Below are 11448 nucleotides of genomic sequence, written 5' to 3'. Positions count from 1 at the left end.
TCAGAGGATGCCCCGAGGCTCGGGTATGTATGCCCGTACTGTTAGAGATCAGGTGCAGTTTGGCCCACTGCTATCTTATGATCAGGCAGTGATGCAGCTAGCGGAGATGATGCCGATGCCATGGGACATGTGGCCAGAGGTAGATGATGCAGGGATGGACGCAGAGTACTCTGCGTACTGGGCAGAGCATCCATTTCCGAGGTTGACAGATCCGGCAGAGCCAGTGGATGGAGAGGGTGGAGGAGATGATGATGAGGGAGGAGGGGATGCAGGTAGGGGCCGGCGGAGGCGGAGGGGAGTGGTGGGAGAGAGACGGGTAGCACCTCGGAGGGAGGGAGGTCAGGAGAGAGCAGCTCCAGTGGTGAGAGGACGGGGTGGACTGCCCCTACAGGTGCCAGCAGCACAGGGTCCCAGAGAGGGACAGAGACAGGTACAGCCAGAGGGACAGAGACAGGTACAGCCACAGGTACCTATACAGGCACAGGGACAGGTGCAGGCAGAGGCACAGGGACAGGCACCTGTAGAGGAGGAGCCACAGGCAGGGGCGGAGAGCGGAGACTCCGAGGAGGATGAGGTGGTGAGGCTGCGGGAGATCTGCCAGGGCCAGGCAGATGAGATTGAGGATTTGGTTCGAGAGAGGAACCACCTCAGGATCAGGGTCCGAGATACAGAGCGGGAGAGGGATCAGGCCATCCAGAGATATACCGAGGCCGAGACAGCTCTGAGGGCAGGTAGGCGGGCAGCAGAGGATGCAGGGGCAGGCTACGCCTATGTTTTGCGAGCGGGAGAGGAGATCGCCTACTGGAGGGATCTATATTATGCAGCCGTGCCAGCAGAGCAGCGGGCTAGGAGCTTCCAGAGGTCGTCGCGCACAGCGACGACTACGGGAGGGAGCCGCAGGAGACAGGCATCCAGCGGTGGGGTTATGGGGCCTCCACCACCACCAGAGGGACAGGGGGATCCAGGGGCAGGGCCATCTACAGCTCAGACTCCGTCGAGGCGAGGTGGCTCCGAGGGAGGGAGTTCCTCATAGCTATAGTGGGCTCCCATTGTATCAGTAGATGTATCATTGTTGTATTGTAGACACCTGTGGGTGATTCTTTTGTAGCCATATGATTCTTTTGACATCATTGTATTATGACACATTTGATTGATTATATATATGAGATGATTCATCTTTTGCGGCAGCTATATGCATGTGTACCTTATGTGATGAGATGTTCTTATGTGATGCATGCTTTATGATATGGATGCTTATATGATGCAAGGCCATATATTTTTGTTCTTTTATGTTGTATATGTGATGCATGATGCGAATGAAAATGTATGTGATGCAAATGATTATTTACATAATGAAAATGTGAGATGTGCTAACATGTGTTGTATGCAGGATGTGATGCCATTATAATATCTATATGTATGAAATGCTTATATGTGGTGATGCAGGTGCAACTATATGAAATGCCAATGTTTTTGGTGTGTCATTATACTCAGTCATGTGATAGCGGGCTACGCGGACTCGAGAAAGACAATGGAAGTCAATCAAGAAAGGGGGATGGAAGACAGAAGATATGAACGTGAAAGAGCTTCTTGTGCGTTATCATCATTGAGCTTTATTATGGCAGAATAGGTTATGACAATCGAGGCATATGTTCGGCCCAGAAAGTCATTGTACCTGTTTGCATGGAGATAAGACAGTCACAAACAAGGAATGCCCCAGTTCACACTAGACTCACAGTGTCCTCATATCCTTGGACAAGTCATAGTATTACTAAAAGACAATCCACAGACAGCAAATGCAAATAAGTGACGATACCCCATCCTCGCCTTTCTAGTCAAAGACATCCTGGAGATAGAATCTCTAGTCAAAGACATCCCGGAAAAGCTAAAAGACATGTCACCAAAAAGATAAAACCAAAAGAAAACCAAGACTCGACACCCACATCCACTGTAGTCCTCAAGTTTGTGTCTCTTGTCACTTGTTTAAGTCAAATTTTGATTGTGGTCACAATGTTCACTTTCACAAAAAGGATAGATAGCACTGAACCATATGTTGTCTGAGTCTGTTAAAAGATTTGATTTTGTTGAAGCCCATTGTTGCTACTGTGTCTCCTTGGAAACTGACTGAATCCATGAAACTGATACCTTATTGTGGAGAAGATGGAACTTTATTGCGGATCTGCGATGCAAAATGTTGCTTTATTGCGAATTGTGCGCGGATAGACTGAAGAGAGCTGAAAGAAACTGTATTCCTCAAAACATGTGATGTTCTCAGTTCCACACCCATTACTAGACGCAGGAATTGGCCGTAGTCACAGATAGGATCTGATTTATTATGGATGGAAAGAGAGTGAAAAGGGAGGGTTTATTATGAATGGCTGACCAATCTTGGGTAGATCAATAACAAGCCATGATGGGAATGGGTAAGTTTATTGTGAGTGAATTGGTCGTGATTGTGTGCGAAGTGAAAGAATGAAAGGGAATCCTGAAAGAGGGAGGAGCAAAGTCCCTACGCATGGCGCTGGTGACCCAGTTTTCACCATGGTACTTGCCCAGGGCGCCACCGAAGTGGTTTTCACCGTTGGACGAAATTATTTCTCTTTACTTTTTTTTTGGATTTTGCAATTTTTTTGTTGTCACAAGGCGCCTGTTTGCCAGGTTTTCACCAAGTAACGATTTTTTTGTTTTAAAAATTTTTTTTGTATTTTTGAATTTTTTTGATTTTTTTTTTTGTTTTTGCATTAGGATACTCAAAAAGAGCTTATGTGTAGAACCTGCGAAGGTGCATGCTGTTGATAGGATCCTCCAAAGATTCACCTTCTGTAGTTGAGAGCTGATATGCCCCAGATCCATATGCTGCTGTGATGATGTAAGGACCAAGCCAGTTGGGTTCAAATTTGCCCTTCTTTTCTCTATCTTGCTGATTCTTGGGGTTCTCTCTGAGGACTAAGTCACCTACCTCAAATGTGCGAGGCTTGACCTTGTGATTGTAACTGCGACTCATTCGTTGTTGGTAAGCCTTGAGATGATTAAAAGCAGTGTGTCGTCGTTCCTCCAGCAGTTCTAGTTCTTGTAAGCGAGAGACCCTGTAGTCTTCATCGTTGATTATGTTTCTCAAGGAGACCCGTAAAGAAGGTAACTCGACCTCAATAGGCAAGATGGCTTCAGCACCATAGACAAGTGAGTAAGGTGTAGCTCCTGTAGGTGTGCGGACACTGGTACGATAGGCCCAAAGTGCGGGATTGAGTTGGACATGCCAGTTACGGCCAGCGTCGTCGACTGTCTTTTTAAGTATTTTGAGAATTGTTTTGTTAGACGCCTCAGCTTGGCCATTACCTTGGGGGTAATATGGTGTGGAGAAACGATGAGAGATATGGAATCGCTCACAGAGTTCACGAACATCCTGATTCTTGAAAGGACGCCCGTTGTCGGTAATAATGGAAGTAGGAATCCCGTATCGGCAAATGATGTAGTTCAGGATGAAAGTAGCGATTTGTTTCCCAGTAACTTGCGTGAGAGGCACGGCTTCAATCCACTTTGTGAAATACTCTGTGGCTGTGATAATGAATTTATGTCCGTTGGAAGAAGGAGGGTGAATCTTGCCTATGAGATCGAGTCCCCACTGACAAAAGGGCCAAGGAGATGCAAGTGGCTGTAGTTCTTGTGCTGGTGCGTGTATGAGGTCTCCATGAATTTGACACTGCTTACACCTCTTGACAAACTGATATGCATCTTTTTCCATAGTAGGCCAGTAGTATCCAGTCCTGATGAGTTTCTTGGCCAAGGTAGGACCACTAGTATGCGGACCACATATCCCTTCGTGCACTTCTCGTAACGCAATCTGAGCTTCGTCACTCTCTAAACATCTAAGGAGGGTGCCATCTAGACCTCGTCGGTATAGGATATCAGCTAGGATAACGTATCGGGAGGATTGGCGGATGAAAGTGCGGCGTTGGTTGTTCGATAAATCGGGAGGTAAGATGCTGTCGCGAAGGTATGTGAATATGGAACCATATAACTGGGATTCAGGACCAACAACACATATCATTTCCGTGAGAGTGATCTCATATGACGGAATCAGCAGGTTGTCAACCAGGAACTCATAACAGGTCTCATTTTGTGGTAGGTCAATGAGTGAAGCAATTGTAGCCATGGCATCAGCAGCGCGATTCTGTTCTCTTGGTATCTGCTCAAACTCTATCTTTGCAAAGTGTTGTTTCAGATCATCTACCAGTTGTTTGTAAGGCATTAGCTTTTCATCTTTTGTTTGATAATCATCAGTTGCTTGACGGATGACAAGTTGAGAATCGCCAAAAACACGAAGTTCCTGGATCTTCCACTGAACTGCAATTCTTAACCCCGTTGTTAATGCCTCGTATTCCGCTATATTGTTGGTGCAAGGAAATGATAAGCGGTATGACTTTGGTATAGAATCGCCTTGGGGAGTTATAAAGAGTATACCCGCTCCTGCCCCGTGCTGTGTGTATGAGCCATCAAAGTATAGTTGCCATGGCTTTGCAGGTGATATTGTTAGAATGGACTCATCTGGAAATTCTGACTGTAGAGGAACATCATCTATCATGGGAGCATCTGCCAGTTGATCTGCAATGGCTTGTCCTTTGATTGCTTTTCTGTCCACGTATTCAATGTCGAATTCACTCAAAATCATTACCCACTTGGCCAGTCGCCCAGTAAGTGTAGCTTTGTTGAGCAGATATTTTAGTGGATCAATTCTGGCAATCAACTTGGTCTTGTGAGTGAGCATATAATGTCGTAATTTTTGTGAAGCGAAGACTACAGCGAGACATGCACGCTCAATTGGTGTGTAGTTGAGCTCATATCCCACCAATGTGCGACTGATATAGTAGACTGCTTTTTCCTTGCCGTCAGGTATTTGCTGTGCTAGTAGTGCCCCCAGTGCTGTTGGAGTAGCTGATATGTAAAGTAGCAATGGTTGATTCGGAATTGGTGGCATCAAAACTGGCGGGTTCAAAAGATAGTCTTTAAGTGCCTGAAAAGCCTGTTGACAGTTCTCGTCCCATTTGAACTTAATGTTTTTGTGTAGCAGGTGCTGGAAAGGATTACACTTATCTGCAAGTTGTGCTATGAATCTTCGTATGGACTGGAGTCTCCCTTGTAAAGACCGAAGTTGACTGATATTCTTGGGTGGCGGCATGTCCAAGATAGCCTTGACTTTTGCTGGATCCGCTTCTATTCCTCTTTTAGACACAATGAATCCTAGGAGCTTCCCGGAGGTTACTCCAAAGACACATTTCTTTGGATTTAATCTTACCTTGTATTTTTCCAGCCTATCAAAAGCAACTGAAAGTATGTCCAAGTGTGTATTTCTGTCTATTGATTTAACCAAAAGGTCGTCGACATAATCTTCCACCTTTACATGCATGAGATCATGGAAGATAGTCGTCATGGCTCGTTGATACGTGGCACCTGCATTTTTCAGCCCAAAGGGCATGACATTCCAGCAGAAGGTTCCCCATGGACAAGTGAATGATGTTTTATGTTGATCTTCAGGTGCAATCCTGATCTGATTATATCCAGAGAATCCGTCCATTAAAGATAACATCTCATGGCCTGCTGTGAGATCAACAATTAAATCAATGTCTGGTAATGGGAAATCATCCTTCGGACAAGCCTTGTTGATATCCCTGAAGTCTGTACATATTCGGATGCTGCGATCTGGTTTGCTGACAGGTACTAAATTGGAGATCCATTCAGGATAATCAATTGGGCGTATGAATCCGACATCTAGTAATTTCTCCAGCTCTGCCTTGACTAATAATGCCACCTGTGGATGCATTTTTCTCAATTTCTGTTTTACTGGTTTTGCCCCCGGTTTGACTGTTAAATGATGCATTACTATGTCGGGGTCTAGTCCAGGCATATCAGCATAAGACCATGCGAAGTTGACTTGTCGTTCCTTAAAGAAGCTTATGAACCTTGCTTTCTCGGCCTCTGTCAATGATTGAGCCAAAAATATGTTGTGTGGAACCTCTGCTGTACCAATGTTTGTCTTTATAGTCTCCTCTACCAACATGGATGATTTTTCCTCGTATGATGCGGGGAGAATGTCAAGCCTTCCATCTTCGGGCGCCTCAGAGAGGTTTTCACCCTCAGATACGTCCTTTCTTTTTACTTTTTTAGAGTCAGAGAGCGCCACAGTGTGGTTTTCGCCATAAGACCCTTGTTTCGTCTTTATTTTCACATTTTTGCGACTAGAAGGCCCGACACCCTCACCAAAGTATGCCATGTTATTTAGCTCTATGGCGTATCCTGCTTTATGGTCTCCAAGAGGAAGATCTTCGCGAATGCCAAGATAATCAACAATAGCTTCGTCATTTTGAAATGTATCAATCTGTGGTGGTCCATCCTGATCCCAGTCAATGAGTTGGGGGTGAACGAGGGGAAGGTCTTTAGTGTTTTTAGAGTCCGCAAGGCTAATAGTGAAGATGTGGTTATATTCAGGTATGTCAAGGTAGTCATCGAGGTCGTCAATGGCACTCTCCTCATCAGTGTCGATCGTGAGTGAGTCCAAATTATCATCACTAGTAGCACCCTCAGGGACAGGTGTCCTCATCCTATGTGATCCTGACCTAGGGCCCTGAAACGAAGCTTGTGTGTGCCAAAATGTATATGGTGAAAATGGATAGCAATAAACAACAATATTGAAAGACTAAAATGGATTCAACCACCAAACCCTAGCCTAACAATGAACAAAGATCCACCATAACATATGAAGATAACCTAAGACAATGCAAAATAACTCAAAAAATCACAAAGATTATACCATCACATGTCCACTAGGGTTTTGATCTCCATTCTTCCTATCTCCATTGATCTTGTTTGATATGCTTGCTCTCAGATTTTTGTATGCACAAGAGCTCAACAAAGAACGGAATGTGGTTGCAAGTAGGATTGTAGTGTAGCCAAGTCCTCCAAAATTAGTCATTAGGGTTTGGTAATGAAGAAAGCATCTCCTTAAATAGAAGACACAATAGAAAATGGAGGGTTAAGATTGAGAGGTGTAAAAAGAGAGGTCGGCTAGGATTAGAGGGTAGGTATAAGAAATACCAAAATAATGAAAGGGGTAGGTAGTGTAGGAAATAAGAGATGAATGACATGTGTCATGTGTAGAAAAGGTTAATGAATTAATTAAATAAATAAAGATTTATTTAATTAATAGAAGAAGTAGGGCAATTAAATAAATAAAATATTTATTTAATTTAGGAAAGGGATAATTTAAATAAATAAATGTATTTATTTAAATGAGAAATAAGGCTAGAAGAGGATAAATGAATTAATTAAATAAATAAAGATTTATTTAATTAATAGAAGAATTAGGCTTAGATAATTAAATAAATAAAATATTTATTTAATTAGACATGACAATTTTAGGTGTCTACAGTTCTAATTCTTCTTCCATAGCTTTAATCCAATGTTTAGCTTCACATGCCTCATTAATTGATGCTGGTTCAATTTGAGAAATAAGACATACCTCTTCATTTGTCGATCTTCCTCTTGTCATAACTCCTTGATACTTGTTCCCAATTATCTGATCTTCAGAATGGTTTAATCTTACATACCGGGGTGTCTTCGTTTGTTGTTGTTCTTCAGTTATAGTGGAATTTTTAGATGATACCGGTGTAACTGGATCTTCATTCTACACCGATGTGTGTACATTTGTCAGTATCTTTGTTGTCGGTTCAAAGTCTATATACCTTGAAATTCCTCTAAATTGTTCATCAATTTTCACATTTGTACTCTCAACAATTTTTTGTAATCTCTTGTTAAAACATCTATATGCCTTGCTCTTAGATGAATAACCGAGAAATATTCCTTCATCACTTCTAGGATCAAATTTGCCAATATACTCATCTCTTCTAATATAGCATTTACTTACAAATATTCTGAAATATTTAAGAGTAGGAGTAATGCCAAACCATAGTTCATGAGGGGTCTTACCAATTTCACCTTTGATGTGAACTTTGTTGAATGTGTAGACTGTTGTGCTTACTGTCTCTCTCTAGTATACATGTGGTAGATTTGCTTCTGATAACATACTTCTAGCTGCATCCAAGATAGTTATGTTTTTCCTTTCTACAACTCCATTCTGCTGTGGTGTCTGGGGTGCTGATAACTGTCTCCTGATTCCATTTACTTCATAGAATGTATTAAATTCCTTAGATGTAAATTCACCTCTTTGATCTGATCTCATACATTTGATTTTCTTGCTGGTTTCATTTTCTACCATCACCTTGAATAGCTTGAATTTCCCAAGTGCTTCTGATTTTTCTCTAAGAAAAGTAACCCAACACATTCTAGAATAGTCATCAATGATTAGCATGAAATATCTATCACCTTGTAAGCTTTTAGTTATAGCTGGACCACATAAGTCAATATGAATTAAGTTAAGAGCATTATTGGATTTTTCTGGAATAATTTTAAAAGATGCTCGAACTTGTTTTCCAAATTGACATTCCTTACATACCAGATTGTGAGGTTTAACAATCTTAGGTAAATCTCTAACTGCCTTAATTGTATTGATTTTCACAATGCAATTAAAATTTAAATGATAGAGTCTCTTATGCCACAACCAACTTTCATCAATATGTGTAATCAAGCATGTCTTTTCATTGTTATTCAAATGAAATATATTACCTCTAGTTTGAGTACCGAATGCAATTTCCAAACCAGTTTTATTCATAATTTTGCATTTCCCATTCTTGAATTGTAACTGAAATCATTTTTCAACTAATTGTCCAACACTCAATAGATTATGCTTTAAACCTTCAACATAGTAAACATTGTCAGTATTATGCTTACCATCAAGAGATATAGTACCTTTTCCTTTGATCAAACAAGCTTTATCATCTCCAAATCTTACTAGACCTCCATTATATTCCTGAAAAGTCAAGAATTTACTTTTGTCACCAGTCATATGATGTGAACATCCTGAATCAATGATCCATTCATCCTTAACTTCAATTTTAGCTGCCAAGGCTTGCTCTACCGGTTGAACAGTAGGTGCTGGCTGATCTTATGTTATAGCAACAAAGACCCATCCATTGTCAGTTGGATCCTCATTAGAATCATCAGTGACTCCTTCATCAACAAGATAACAAGACTTGTCTTTATTCTTCTTAACTCCGTATCTCTGATATTCAGGGTTAGGCTTGTATGTTCTTCTAGCTTCTTCTTTCAATCTTGCATGTCTATCAGGGCATCTTGAAGCCATATGACCAATCTTATTACATTCAAAACATTTAAAGGGTGCTTTACCTTCATACTTACTTCCAACTGGACCTTTAGGCATTTTCCTTGCAAATAGTGCTTCAAGTTCTTCATTTTCTCTCCTGCTTTCTTCAAGTTCTCTTGCATAAAAGGCTTTCCAATCAGATTTGTCAAATGATGATGATGCAGATGATGTTGATGCCTTAAAAGCTAAATCTATCTTTATAGTAGTAACAAGACCAAATTCCTCAATTTCAAAAGCTGAAAGTTTTCCAATCAATGTATCTCTAGTTACTGATGTATTAGGCATTGTTCTTAACTCATTTATAGCAGTAACTTTCATTTTGTATGCCAGTGGCAATCTTCTTAAAACTTTTGAAACAATTTCATCTTCACTTAAGGTTCCTCCACAACATTTAATACCCAAAACAATTTCATTTACTCTTTCCATAAAAGCAGAAATCCTTTCTTCTTCCATTTTCAGATTTTCATACCTGACTCGGAAGCTTTCAAGTTTTGCAATTTTAACTATGAAATCTCCTTCATTCAATGTTTCCAAATGGTCCCAAACACCTTTAGCAGTAGATCTATCTGATAATCCCATGATTTGCTGATCTGATAATGCACTCAAAAGTGCTTCCCTTGCTTTGCAATCATTTTCTTCATCTTTTCCTCAAGTTGGTGGATTAGGCTGACTTTGAGTAGGAGCAGTATAGCCATTCTTTGTAACTTCCCAGATGTCCTTTCCAATGCAATTCAGATGTGTCTCCATCCTGATCTTCCATATGCCATAGTTGGTTCCATCAAGTTTAGGACTGTCCTTCCTAAAATAGTTAGAAGACATTGGATCTCCTCAAGCTGTTAAACTTCTGTAAAAAGAGGACTAGGCTCTGATACCAATTGTTAGGTCCCAAAGACAACCGAGGGGGGGGGGGGGTGGTGAATTAGTTGTCTAATAAATTTAAACCAAAAACAACTTATCCAAACTTAATGCTTAGTACCGGTAAACCAAGCTTAATGTCGGTAGACAGTTTATCAGTTAATTGCAGTACCGGTAAAGATTAATGCATGAAACAAAAAGACAATAACATCCACAACACATAACACCAATATTTGTACGTGGAAACCCTGTAAGGGGAAAAACCACGGTGGGAAACCTTACCCACAATCAAATGATACTACTGCAGATAGTATGTGTATACAATAGGGGGTTTGCACATGCAGAAAGGCCAAGTGCCTAGAGCTCACTGCTCAAACACATATGGGAGTCACACTGACTACAATTAGATGGTTAAATCCAATAATGATGTACTGCTCAAAATAACATCTTCATATGCTGGATTAAGTATAGGTGTAGTTCTAATATGCCTTCACAAAAACCTTCTTCAACCTTCAAATGATGTCTGTGTGTATAGCTCTGCTTATTTTCGCATATACCTTATTACAAATCCTTTTCCTAATCGCATATTGATCTTACATACATACCAAAGCCTCAGACCAAAATGTGTAGGTCCACTTTACAAAAGATATTACAATAAAATAATTTACAAGTAAATTAATAACCGATGCAATATCTAATTCAAAATGTCGACTTAATGCATTTACAACATTAATAAATCATCTCCATAGCGTGTCGTGCTAATCTGAAATAAATAAACCTGTCGGTGTTTATCCTGGACCTATTTGCCAGTAACATCAAATATGCAAACATGAATATACCAATGAACAAATCTTCAAGACAAAGTGTCCAAACTATGTCTTCGACATAACCAAGTGTTTTCCATGTCATTCAAAGTGCCGATGAACAATATATCCTATCGGTGAACCAGATAACAATGACTGTGCATAAGTCACTTACTTGCCGGTGAACATTGCTGATTCTCCAAGTGCCAGTAGGCTGACCAGAGTTGATAAGTGTTGACATCAATGACAAAACCATATCGATGTATCCAAAATACCAACAGGCGGGCCTTTGGCACTACCATGTACACTTTTGCTAAGCAGCTGCAATTTGTTAAGTTTCAGCTTAAACAGTGGAACCGCCAGGGTTTCGGGAACATTTTTCATGCTAAGAAAGCTGCTCAAATTATGTTGAATGGGATCACCAGTGAAATCAAAGAGCATGGTTTGTCTAAGGCCTTGCTTAGGGAGGAAGACAAGGCTATCAAGGTGGTAGAGGAATGGGAGCTTAGGGAAGAA

Source organism: Cryptomeria japonica, chromosome 5 (assembly GCF_030272615.1).
Source record: "Cryptomeria japonica chromosome 5, Sugi_1.0, whole genome shotgun sequence".
NCBI classification, from domain to species: domain Eukaryota; kingdom Viridiplantae; phylum Streptophyta; class Pinopsida; order Cupressales; family Cupressaceae; genus Cryptomeria; species Cryptomeria japonica.
The sequence above is the reverse complement of the archived record's forward strand: the minus strand, read 5'-3'. Positions refer to the sequence as shown.